Below are 12835 nucleotides of genomic sequence, written 5' to 3' on the forward strand. Positions count from 1 at the left end.
CTTTCTGAAAAAGTATCGATGCACTTGAATGATGTAAGTGGCGCTAATGCACCTTATGTTGGTCTGCCAACCACCATTAAGCTTTTTAAGAAGAAGAAAAAGATAATAGTCCAGAGTGGGGAATAGAGAAGAGGAAAGAGGAAAATTTACTGGAAGGAGAAATTGATGTTCATGTCATCAGATTGGATCTTTATTTCCCACTCTGACCTTTCACTTCTTTTCACCTGCCTGTTACTTCCCCTGGATCCCCTCCCCCTCCTTCCTTTTCTCCAATGGTCCACCCACCTCTCCTATCAGATTCTTTCTTCTCCAGCCTTGACCTTTCCCGCCCACTTGCTTCACCTATTGCCTCCCAGCTAACTTCTTTCCCCATCCTACACCTTTTTATTCAAGCATCTTCTCCCTTTCTTCTCAGTAATGAAGAAGGGTGTCTCAGTCTAAAACGGTAACTCTTTTGCATACTGCAGATGCTGTCTGCCTGCTGAGTTCCTCTAGCATTTTGTATGTGTAGTTTTGGAATAGGAGGTGTTGCTCTTCCAACCTGAGTGTGGCCTCATCATGACAGAGGAGGATGCCATGGATGAAAACTTTGGAATGGAAATGAGGATAGGAATTTAAATAGTTGGCTACCAGGAAATTCCTCTTTTTGTGGATAGAGCGGAAGTGTTAACAAAGCACTCAGTCAATTTATGCCAGGTCTCATCAATGTAGAGGGGGCCACATCTGGAGCACTGCATTCATTAGACAACCCCAAAAATGCACAGGTGTGGCGTTGCCTCACCTGGAGTTGTTTGATCCTTGAACTGAGGTGAGGGGGGAGGTAAACGGGCAGATGTAGCATTTCTGTCTTGCAGGAATATGTACCAAGAGATAGAGGGGAGAATCTCCTTTCCTATCAGAGTCCTTCATCTCTAGCCCTTAACCTATCACCTTCCCCCCCACCTTTTTTTTTAATTCTGGGATCTTCCCCCTTCCTTTGCACTCCTAATGAAAGGTATCAGCCCGAAACGTTGACTTTTTATTTATTTCCATAGATGCTGTCTGACCTGCAGAGTTCCTCCAGCATTTTGTGTGTGTTGCTTTGGATTTCCAGCATCTGCATAATTTCTCGTGTATATTATCCCTTAAAGGTTATTTTATAACTATATGTTCCTTTATATGATCTGTTGATGAATGGAATGTTTTGTTTCCATTTGTCTTGTATCAGTTTATACGGTGCTGGAGCGTGCGCAGATGATGCGGCGGTCGTCTCTGAGTGACAGGTGAAATCGCATGCGCAGGGAGTTGCCCGAGTGACAGCTGGGCGGGCGGTCAATGATGGAGACCCACTGAAGGTCGGCGTGAGCGACGAGCGCCTTCGGTTTTAGGGGGTGTTGGAGTGTGAGGAAAGTCGGACCCTGGTAGGCAGTGTGTTAAGAAAGGTACGTGAGGAGGTAACCGTCAGCTACCTGGTATCGTTACCGGTTACCTGCGGCCGGCTGTCTCCCGGTGGGGCGCTCGGAGCCCTGGTCTGCTGTGCAGTTGAGTATCATCCCCCCGGCGAGGAGACGCATTGACCTTGTAGCGAACGTGCTCGAGGAATCCCTTGATCATAATCAAGGTGGGAGCTACGAACCATCGCCCTGAAAAGATCCAAGTGTATCGCCGTTCCCTTTGTCTGCTGTACGCTTCTGGAGTTACACCGCCGGTTAGTTTGGAGAGAGTGCGTTCTTTTTATTGCGACATGCGGCGGATTTGGAATAGGCAATGATCTGTTTTGCAGAACGGTTACGGAATAAAATATTCCGTTCTCTGTTATGTTTTTAAAATACATGTTTCCCGATTTTCTTTTCGTGAAATGTATCCAGTTCACGGTAATTTGCTGAAATAATGTTAAATTACTAACGAATACTTGCAGAAATCTCAGATTGAGGCAATGCAGTATGATGAATGATAGGGAAGATCATTTGATGACGGTTTTAAGAAGGAAAGATGCAGGAACTAGAGCGGTTTTGGTTAAAGGGATGGTGTTTTTGGATGGGATTTTTAAAAACATTTATTTGTACAAAGGAAATAAATGACCACCCCAGTCAATATAGAAAATTCTGGATATACTCAGTCTGTGTTTATTTCAGATTTCCAGCATCTGTATTTACAAAACACTTAGTAATATTTTAAATAGACTTGAAATTAAAATAGCATCACGTGCATTTAGTGATTTTAACATTTTAATTTCGATGTTTTTTAACATTTAAAATAATCCTTTCTGTTTAGTCTGAGCTAATTTTATCTTTCAGTGATGTGTTTGTCTTAGGTCACTAAATTGATTTTATTGCTGTGATTATAAAGACGATTTTGAGTATGTCGGTTTTCAAGAGTTAACCAGGGAGAGAGATCTGGGTATAGGGGTAATTTTTATTAACATTTTTGCAATATTAGTTTAAAAGAAATACACATAAATTATGGTCACAAATTCTGTTAAAATGTAGATGTTGTTACGTATGTTATTAGGTAACGTACTACGAGAAAGATTCCATCTCAAAGTAACTGTGTAGAAATTTGATTCTTTACCGCATGTACAGATATACCTTTTTTTAAGCGGCACTTAAGGTGAACTTGCATAATCCATAAATGTGGGTTAGGTAAAATTTACTTTAATGGCAAAGTTTTTAAAAAATCTCAAGCATTCTACTTGTTCAAAATGTATTTGTAACAGCCAAATAGTTGCTGCAATTAGAAGAGGTTAATCAAACTCAACATGCTTTCTATTTACTATCGTAATAACATTCAAGTAAATGTATCAGTGCCAGCAGCTTCTACAAGTAACACAAATTAAATAAGTAAGAGACTATATTTAACATGTTAGTTGCCATTTCGGTGCCTATTTATCTCTTTATTTTCTTAGTCCACAACAATCTTTACATAGTGACTCATGCTGCAGTACAGTTCTTTTGGTATTGGCCACCCCTCCCCCCCCCCATCATATTCTTCATTTGTGAGACCAGACAACAATTAGTTCCATAAAATAATGCCATTACATTGAAAAACATTTTGCATACCCTTTATGTAGCATAATCAGATAAAAATCCCCATTTGTCAAAGAAAGGGAGGAGAAACCTGGCAATTATCGGCCTGTAAATTTGACATCAGTGGTGGGTAAATTAATGGAAAGTATTCTTAGAGATGATATATATAATTATCTGGATAGACAGGGTCTGATTAGGAATAGTCAACATGGATTTGTGCGTGGAAGGTCATGTTTGACAAATCTTATTGAATTTTTTGAAGAGGTTACCAGGAAAATTGACGAGGGTAAAGTGGTGGTTGTTGTCTATATGGACTTCAGTAAGGCCTTTTGCAAGATTCCACACGGAATGTTAGTGCTATTGGGGAGGCTTTAAACTAGATTTGCAGGGGGATGGGAACCAGAGTGCCAGAGCTGACAGTGTGGCTGGGGTGAAAATAAATGATATTGAAAGTTTAAGCAAATCCGCTGATAGAAAGGTTGTGAGTGGTGGTAAAAATCTTCTGAGGTGTATATATTTCAATGCTAGGAGTATTGCGGGGAAGGCGGATGAGTTGAGGGCGTGGATTGACACGTGGAATTATGATGTTGTAGCAATTAGTGAAACTTGGCTACAGGAGGGGCAGGACTGGCAGCTTAATATTCCAGGATTCCGATGTTTCACATGTGATCGAGACAGAGGAATGAAAGGTGGGGGAGTAGCATTGCTTGTTAGGGAAAATATTACAGCAGTGCTCAGGCAGGACAGATTAGAGGGCTTGTCCACTGAGTCCTTATGGGTGGAGCTGAGAAACAGGAAAGGTATGGCCACATTAGTGGGATTGTATTACAGACCACCCGATAGTCAACGAGACTTGGAAGAGCAAATCTGCAGAGAGATAGCAGGCAACTGCAGGAAACATAAAGTTGTGGTGGTAGGGGGTTTTAATTTTCCATACATTGATTGGGACTCCCATACTGTTAGGGGTCGAGATGGTTTAGAGTTTGTAAAATGTGTTCAGGAAAGTTTTCTAAATCAGTATATAGAGGGACCAACTAGAGGGGATGCAATATTGGATCTCCTGTTAGGAAACGAATTAGGGCAAGTGACAGAAGTCTGTGTAGGGGAGCACTTTGGTTCCAGTGATCGTAACACCGTTAGTTTCAATTTGATCATGGACAAGGATAGATCTGGTCCTAGGGTTGAGGTTCTGAACTGGAAGAAGGCCAAATTTGAAGAAATGAGAAAGGATCTAAAAAGCGTGGATTGGGACAGGTTGTTCTCTGGCAAAGATGTGATTGGTAGGTGGGAAGCCTTCAAAGGGGAAATTTTGAGAGTGCAGAGTTTGTATGTTCCTGTCAGGATTAAAGGCAAATTGAATAGGAATAAGGAACCTTGGTTCTCAAGGGATATTGCAACTCTGATAAAGAAGAAGAGGGAGTTGTATGAAATGTATAGGAAACAGGGTAAATCAGGTGCTTGAGGAGTATAAGAAGTGCAAGAAAATACTTAAGAAAGAAATCAGGAGGGCAAAAAGAAGACATGAGATTGCCTTGGCAGTCAAAGTGAAGGATAATCCAAAGAGTTTTTACAAGTATATTAAGAGCAAAAGGATTGTAAGGGATAAAATTGGTCCTCTTGAAGATCAGAGTGGTCGGCTTTGTGTGGAACCAAAGGAAATGGGGGAGATCTTAAATAGGTTTTTTGCGTCTGTATTTACTAAGGAAGCTGGCATGAAATCTATGGAATTGAGGGAATCAAGTAGTGAAACCATGGAAACTGTACAGATTGAAAAGGAGGAGGTGCTTGCTGTCTTGAGGAAAATTAAAGTGGATAAATCCCCGGGACCTGACAGAGTGTTCCCTCGGACCTTGAAGGAGACTAGTGTTGAAATTGCGGGGGCCCTGGCAGAAATATTTAAAATGTCGCTGTCTACGGGTGAAGTGCCGGAGGATTGGAGAGTGGCTCATGTTGTTCCATTGTTTAAAAAAAGATCGAAAAGTAATCTGGGAAATTATAGGCCGGTGAGTTTAACGTCAGTAGTAGGTAAGCTATTGGAGGGAGTACTAAGAGACAGAATCTACAAGCATTTGGATAGACAGGGGCTTATTAGGGATAGTCAACATGGCTTTGTGCGTGGTAGGTCATGTTTGACCAATCTGTTGGAGCTTTTCGAGGAGGTTACCAGGAAAGTGGATGAAGGGAAGGCAGTAGATATTGTCTACATGGACTTCAGTAAGGCCTTTGACAAGGTCCCGCATGGGAGGTTAGTTAGGAAAATTCAGTCGCTAGGTATACATGGAGAGGTGGTAAATTGGATTAGACATTGGCTCGATGGAAGAAGCCAGAGAGTGGTGGTAGAGAATTGCTTCTCTGAGTGGAGGCCTGTGACTAGTGGTGTGCCACAGGGATCAGTGCTGGGTCCATTGTTACTTGTCATCTATATCAATGATCTGGATGATAATGTGGTAAATTGGATCAGCAAGTTTGCTGATGATACAAAGATTGGAGGTGCAGTAGACAGTGAGAAAGGTTTTCAGAGCCTGCAGAGGAACTTGGACCAGCTGGAAAAATGGGCTGAAAAATGGCAGATGGAGTTTAATACTGACAAGTGTGAGGTATTGCACATTGGAAGGACAAACCAAGGTAGAACATACAGGGTTAATGGTAAGGCACTGGGGAGTGCAGTGGAACAGAGAGATCTGGGAATACAGATACAAAATTCCCTAAAAGTGTCGTCACAGGTAGATAGGGTTGTAAAGAGAGCTTTTGGTACATTGGCTTTTATTAATCGAAGTATTGAGTATAAGAGCTGGAATGTTATGATGAGGTTGTATAAGGCATTGGTGAGGCCGAATCTGGAGTATTGTGTTCAGTCTTGGTCACCAAATTACAGGAAGGATATAAATAAGGTTGAAAGAGTGCAGAGAAGGTTTACAAGGATGTTGCCGGGACTTGAGAAACTCAGTTACAGAGAAAGGTTGAATAGGTTAGGACTTTATTCCCTGGAGCGTAGAAGAATGAGGGGAGATTTGATAGAGGTATATAAGATTATGATGGGTATAGATAGAGTGAATGCAAGCAGGCTTCTTCCACTGAGGCAAGGGGAGGAAAAAACCAGAGGACATGGGTTAAGGGTGAGGGGGGAAAAGTTTAAAGGGAACATTACGGGGGGCTTCTTCACACAGAGAGTGTTGGGAGTATGGAATGAGCTGCCAGATGAGGTGGTAAATGCGGGTTCTTTTTTAACATTTAAGAATAAATGGACAGATACATGGATGGGAGGTGTATGGAGGGATATGGTCTGTATGCAGGTCAGTGGGACTAGGCAGAAAGTGGTTCGGCACAGCCAAGAAGGGCCTGTTTCTGTGCTGTAGTTTCTATGGTTCTATGGAAGGTTAGTGAGGAAGGTTTAATATTTAGGTACTGTATTAATATTGAAGTAGTGAAATGGATTCAACAGTGGCTGGATGGGAGATGCCAGAGAGTAGTGGTGGTAACTGTTTGTCAGGTTGGAGGCCGGTGACTAGTGGTGTGCCTCAGGGATCTGTACTGGGTCCAATGTTGTTTGTCATATATGTTAATGATCTGGATGATGGGGTTGTAAATTGGATTAGTAAGTATGCAGATGATACTAAGATAGGTGGCGTTGTGAATAATGAATTAGATTTTCAAAGCTTGCAGAGAGATTTAGGCCAGTTAGAAGAGTGGGCTGAAAGATGGCAGATGGAGTTTAATGCTGATAAGTGTGAGGTGCTACATTTTGGTAGGACTAATCAAAATAGGACATACATGGTAAATGGTAGGGCATTGAAGAATGCAGTAGAACAGAGGCAACTAGGAATAATGGTGCATAGTTCCCTGCAGGTGGAATCTCATGTGGATAGGGTGGTGAAGAAAGCTTTTGGTATGCTGGCCTTTATCAATCAGAGCATTGAGTATAGGAGTTGGGATGTAATGTTAAAATTGTACAAGGCAATGGTAAGGCCAAATTTGGAGTATTGTGTACAGTTCTGGTCACCGAATTATAGGAAAGATGTCAACAAGCTAGAGCGAGTACAGAGGAGATTTACTAGAATGTTACCTGGGTTTCATCACCTAAATTACAGAGAAAGGTTTAACAAGTTGGGTCTTTATTCTTTGGAGCATAGAAGGTTGAGGGGGGACTTGTTAGAGGTATGTAAAATTATGAGGGGGAAAGATAGAGTTGACATGGATAGGTTTTTTCCATTGAGAGTAGGGGAGATTCAAACAAGAGGACATGAGAGTTAAAGGGCAAAAGTTTAGGGGTAACATGAGGGGGAACTTCTTTACTCAGAGAGTGGTAGCCGTGTGGAACGAGCTTCCAGTAGAAGTGGTAGAGGCAGGTTTGATTTTGTCATTTAAAAAAAAATTGGTTAGGTATATGGATTGGAAAGGAATGGAGGGTTATGGGCTGAGTGCAGGTAGATGGGACTAGGTGAGAATAAGCATTTGGCACGGACTAGAAGGGCCAAGATGGCCTGTTTCCGTGCTGTAATTGTTATATGGTTATATGGTTAATGTACAACTTGGGCTGTGAATGAGAATGGATAATTTACGGTGTTGCATGAACTGAGCAAACATTTATGGTTTTTACAGTGGCTCCTGGTTAACAATAAGAATTGAGAATCCTTTCATTGATTCTGAGGACAGGTTTAGGATTTAGCTGCTTTTAGTAGCAGGGCAATAGGAAGTCCAATTCTCACAAGGAATCATGTTAATGTTATTTATTTCTGATATCTGGTGACTTTACAAGAAGTGTATGCACAAGTGTCAAATTATGACTAAATTGGCCAGTTTGAGCCTATTACTTCACTAACTCAATGCAGGCAAGAAGCCAAACTTATGATATTTCACCTTTGAAAAGATAAAGGGTAAATAAAACAAAGCCATATTACCCATTGAAAGCACTAATTTAATAGAACTATATCAATATGATGATTTGATAATCCACCTAAAAACAGAATACTTTTATTTAGGAGGAAACCCCTGTTTAAGCTTCTAAATCCTTCCTTAGGAATCATATAAAATTCATAGTGATTTAAAAAACTAACTTTTAGCTTTGACATTGTTAACTGAATTTTTTTCAATATGCAGAAACAAAAGGATTATGTTCTGTATCATTGGACACCTCATTCATCAGTAAATTTGTACTTCAATGTGCATGTTTTATGATTTTAGGGAGGATACGGAGTTAAGCATATAGCATTAACTTGATGATTTTGATATGAAGCATTGTAAAGAATACGTGTCACTATTCGTACTGTTTTTAAGTTGAATTCTGTATTTTCTAAAAGCTGTATTTTTTGAGACTTGATTATTTGGAAGTAAAATGAACAAGTTGATTTTAATATTCCATAATCTTTGAGGTAAGCAGATTTGTTTGCTTATGAGCTTTCTTGTTGATATTTCTCTGGGGCTAATCTTAGGAATTTCTGGAGGGTGTTAATTTTCTTCTGAAAACAATCTTACTATGTTGTATCACAAAATTGGATCTATTTCTGTAACCCAGTCATTTTACCTTAATGACAGTTATAACAGTTGGTTCATTTCGTAGCATTGTTTCAATTCCCAATAACTATTTGATAGCAATTCAGAATAACTGCAGATGCTGGAAATCTAAGCAACACACACAAAATGCTGGAGGAACTCAGCAGGCCAGGCAGCATCTATGAAAAAGAGGAAGCAGTCAATGTTTCAGGCTGAAACCCGGTGTCTCTTTTGAGAGTAAAAGTTTACTCTTTTTCATGGATGCTGCCTGCCCTGCTGAATTCCTCCAGCATTTTGTGTGTTAATTAAATTTGTGTATTCAGTTAACACTCATAACATGCTGGAGGAACTCAGCAGGTCGGGCAGCATCCGTGGAAACAATGAGTTGACGTTTCGGGCCGGAACCCTTTGTCAGGACAGGTTCCGGCCCGAAACGTTGACTCATCGTTTCCACGGATGCTGCCCGACCTGCTGAGTCCTGACGAAGGGTTCCGGCCCGAAACGTCGACTCATCGTTTCCAGGGATGCTGCCTGACCTGCTGAGTTCCTCTAGCGTGTTGCGAGTGTTGCTTTGACCCCAGCATCTGCAGATTATTTAGTGTATTCAGTTATACTTACTTCATTCTTTCAAGAAGCTGCTTATGTTGGAGGAAACTAAACTCAGGTTAGAAGTGCATTGGCATGATCAATTAAAATGAAGCTGTTCAAATAATTCTGATGCCTAACTTGTAAATTAACCCAATGATATCAATAACGATATTAATGCAGATGATGCTGAATTATTCAGAGAACCCAGTGGGTCCCTTTCTGATAGACTCATATTCACTTGAGCAACTGTAGCACAAAGATTTGGAACATCTCGGCTATAATCCACCATGAGTAACATACTGGCATGGTGAAATGGGAATTGACTTTAATTCCATTGTTCACAGGGAGAAAGCTCAAACAGCATTACTACTTTCTGACCTGATAGCCAATAACCTTGCTTCAAGTGTATGCATGGATGTCGTGCTGTGGTTGGCTAGACCACAATTAAAATCACCCAGTTGATATTTACGAGAGTCTGAACAATCAGGAGAGTGAGTACTTGAAGGCATTTCCCTTTGTTGTTTGGAATCAGAGGAATAATGTTTTGAAACAACAATGAATAAATGAAACTATCGCCACCAGCCCACACCCCACCCACCTACGCACTCTTTTTCTCCTCATGAAATGCAGGTGACTTTCATGCATGAATCAGGAATTAAATTACAAGTTTAAATACATTGCTATTTTGCATTCAACAATATTTGTGTGAATTTTTCAACATCTCATGGACAGTTGCAGTTTCATGGTAAAAATCTGTTAAATGAGGTGGTTTGGTGGGGAAAGATTGTAAAACTTATATTCATTCCAATAAAGTTATCCTGCCTTATCAACATTCTTATTACTGTAAATTGTTTTTGCATGAAACTCATGAAAGTGCTAGCAAAGTAATGGGATTAAAAACAGACAAGTGTATAGGATGCAGGCATCCTGTAGTCTTAAAGATATATCCAAGAGGATGTTTGTTGTTGGTTGTCTTCCAAAATTCCCAGAGAGATGGCAGAGGATTCAAAAGCCACAGTTCAAGACTGGACAGAAACAGAGCAGGAAACTATGGATCAGTTAGTTTTGTAGTCAGCACAAGGTTGTGATTGTGGGAGATTTTAATATTCCACACATAGACTGGGAAGCCCATACTGTAAAAGGGCTGGATGGTTTGGAGTTTGCGAAATGTGTGCAGGATAGTTTTTTGCGGCAATACATAGAGGTACCAACTAGAGAAGGGGCACTGTTGGATCTCCTGTTAGGGAATGAGATAGGTCAGGTGATGGAGGTTTGTGTTGGGGAGCACTTCGGGTCCAGTGATCACAATGCCATTAGTTTCAATATAATTATGGAGAAGGATAGGTCAGGACCCAGGGTTGAGATTTTTGATTGGAGAATGGCTAACTTTGAGGAGATGCGAAAGGATTTAGGAGGAGTGTATTGGGACAATTTCTTTTATGGGAAGGATGTAATAGAGAAATGGAGGTCATTTAAAGGTGAAATTTTGAGGGTACAGAATCTTTATGTTCCTGTTAGGTTGAAAGGAAAGGTTAAAAGTTTGAGAGAGCCATGGTTTTCAAGGGATATTGGAAACTTGGTTCGGAAAAAGAGAGATATCTACAATAAATATAGGCAGCATGGAGTAAATGAGGTGCTTGAGGAATATAAAGAACGTAAAAAGAATCTTAAGAAAAAAAATTAGAAAAGCTAAAAGTCGATATGAGGTTACTTTGGCAAGTAAGGTGAAAATAAATCCAAAGGGTTTCTACAGTTATATTAATAACAAAAGGATAGTAAGGGATAAAATTAGTCCCTTAGAGAATCAGAGTGGACAACAATATGTGGAGCCAAAAGAGATGGGAGAAATTCTGAACAATTTCTTTTCTTCGGTATTCACTAAGAAGGATATTGAATTGTGTAAGATAAGGGAAACAGGTGGGGAAGTTATGGAAACTATGATGATTAAAGAAGTGGAAGTACTGGCGCTTTTAAGGAATATAAAAGTGGATAAGTCTCCGAGTGCTGACAGGATATTCCCTAGGACCTTGAGGGAAGTTAGTGTGGAAATAGCAGGGGCTCTGACAGAAATATTTCAAATGTCATTAGAAAAGGGGATGGTGCCGGAGGATTGGCGTATTGCACATGTTGTTCCATTGTTTAAAAAGGGTTCCAAGAGTAAACCTAGCAATTATCGGCCTGTGAGTTTGACGTCAGTGGTGGGTAAATTGATGGAAAGTATTCTTAGAGATGGTATATATAATTATCTGGATAGACAGGGTCTGATTAGGAACAGTCAACATGGATTTGTGCGTGGAAGGTCATGTTTGACAAATCTTATTGAATTTTTTGAAGAAGTTACTAGGAAAGTTGACGAGGGTAAAGCGGTGGATGTTGTCTATATGGACTTCAGTAAGGCCTTTGACAAGGTTCCACACGGAAGGTTAGTTAGGAAGGTTCAATCATTAGGTATTAATATTGAAGTAGTAAATTGGATTCAGCAGTTGCTGGATGGGAGACGCCAGAGAGTAGCGGTGGATAACTGTGTGTCAGATTGGAGGCCGGTGACTAGTGGTGTGCTTCAGGAATCGGTACTGGGTCCAGTGTTGTTTGTCATATACATTAATGATCTGGATGATGGGGTGGTAAATTGGATTACTAAGTATGCAGATGATACTAAGATCGGTGGAGTTGTGGATAATGAAGTAGGTTTTCAAAGCTTGCAGAGATTTAGGCCAGTTAGGAGAGTGGGCTGAAAGAAGGCAGATGGAGTTTAATGCTGATAAATGTTAGGTGCTACATTTCGGTAGGACTAATCAAAATAGGACATGCATGGTAAATGGTAGGGCATTGAAGAATGCAGTAGAACAGAGTGATCTAGGAATAATAGTGCATAGTTCTCTGAAGGTGGAATCTCATGTGGATAGGGTGGTGAAGAAAACTTTTGGTATGCTGGCCTTTATAAATCAGAGCATTGAGTATAGGAGTTGGGATGTAATGTTGAATTGTAGAAGGCATTGGTAAGGCCAAATTTGGAGTATTGTGTACAGTTCTGGTCACTGAATTATAGGAAAGATGTCAACAAAATTGAGAGAGTACTGAGAAGATTTACTAGAATGTTACCTGGGTTTCATCTCCTAAGTTACAGAGAAAGGTTGAACAAGTTGGGTCTTTATTCTTTGGAGCGTTGAAGGTTGAGGAGGACTTAATAGAGGTATTTAAAATTATGAGGGGGTTAGATAGAGTTGACATGGATAGGCTTTTTCCATTGAGAGTAGGGGAGATTCAAACAAGAGGACATGAGTTGAGAGTTAAAAGGCAAAAGTTTAGGGGTAACATGAGGGGGAAGTTCTTTACTCAGTGTGGTAGATGTGTGGAACGAGCTTCCAGCAGAAGTGGTTGAGGCAGGTTCGATGTTGTCATTTAAGGTTAAATTGGATAGCTATATGGACAGGAAAGGAATGGAGTGTTATGGGCTGAGTGCAGGTCAGTGGGACTAGGTGAGAGTAAGAGTTCAGCACGGACTAGAAGGGCAGAGATGGCCTGTTTCCATGCTGTAATTGTTATATGGTTATATGACATCATTATTACAGACTTAAGAGGAGCCCCTCCATATCACCATGAAACTATCTGATCATCACAAAGTCTTTACAAGTCCACTAATGTCTTTCAGGAAAGAACATAAACAGGGGTCATCAGCCCATTAAACCTCATCAATATTATTCTCCTGCTCTTGCCCAATACCTTGAGGAATAAGAAAAGGATGACCATGT

General features: G+C 40.5%; 1 protein-coding gene across 3 annotated transcripts in view; it reads left to right on the top strand.

The window, feature by feature from the left end:
• The first annotated feature begins 1309 nt into the window (after positions 1-1309).
• The window catches only part of elovl4a (ELOVL fatty acid elongase 4a), a 68970-nt gene continuing 57444 nt past the window's right edge, over positions 1310-12835 (top strand). The window contains exon 1 of one of the 3 annotated variants that reach the window (XM_072250159.1): positions 1310-1702. The gene's annotated coding sequence lies outside the window, so the exon portion shown is untranslated. The remainder of the gene's footprint in view (positions 1703-12835) is intronic. The other 2 variants (XM_072250155.1, XM_072250164.1) reach the window with 2 other exon arrangements.

The sequence above is a fragment of the Mobula birostris genome, chromosome 2, assembly GCF_030028105.1.
Source record: "Mobula birostris isolate sMobBir1 chromosome 2, sMobBir1.hap1, whole genome shotgun sequence".
In the NCBI taxonomy this organism is placed as follows: Eukaryota; Metazoa; Chordata; class Chondrichthyes; order Myliobatiformes; family Myliobatidae; genus Mobula; species Mobula birostris.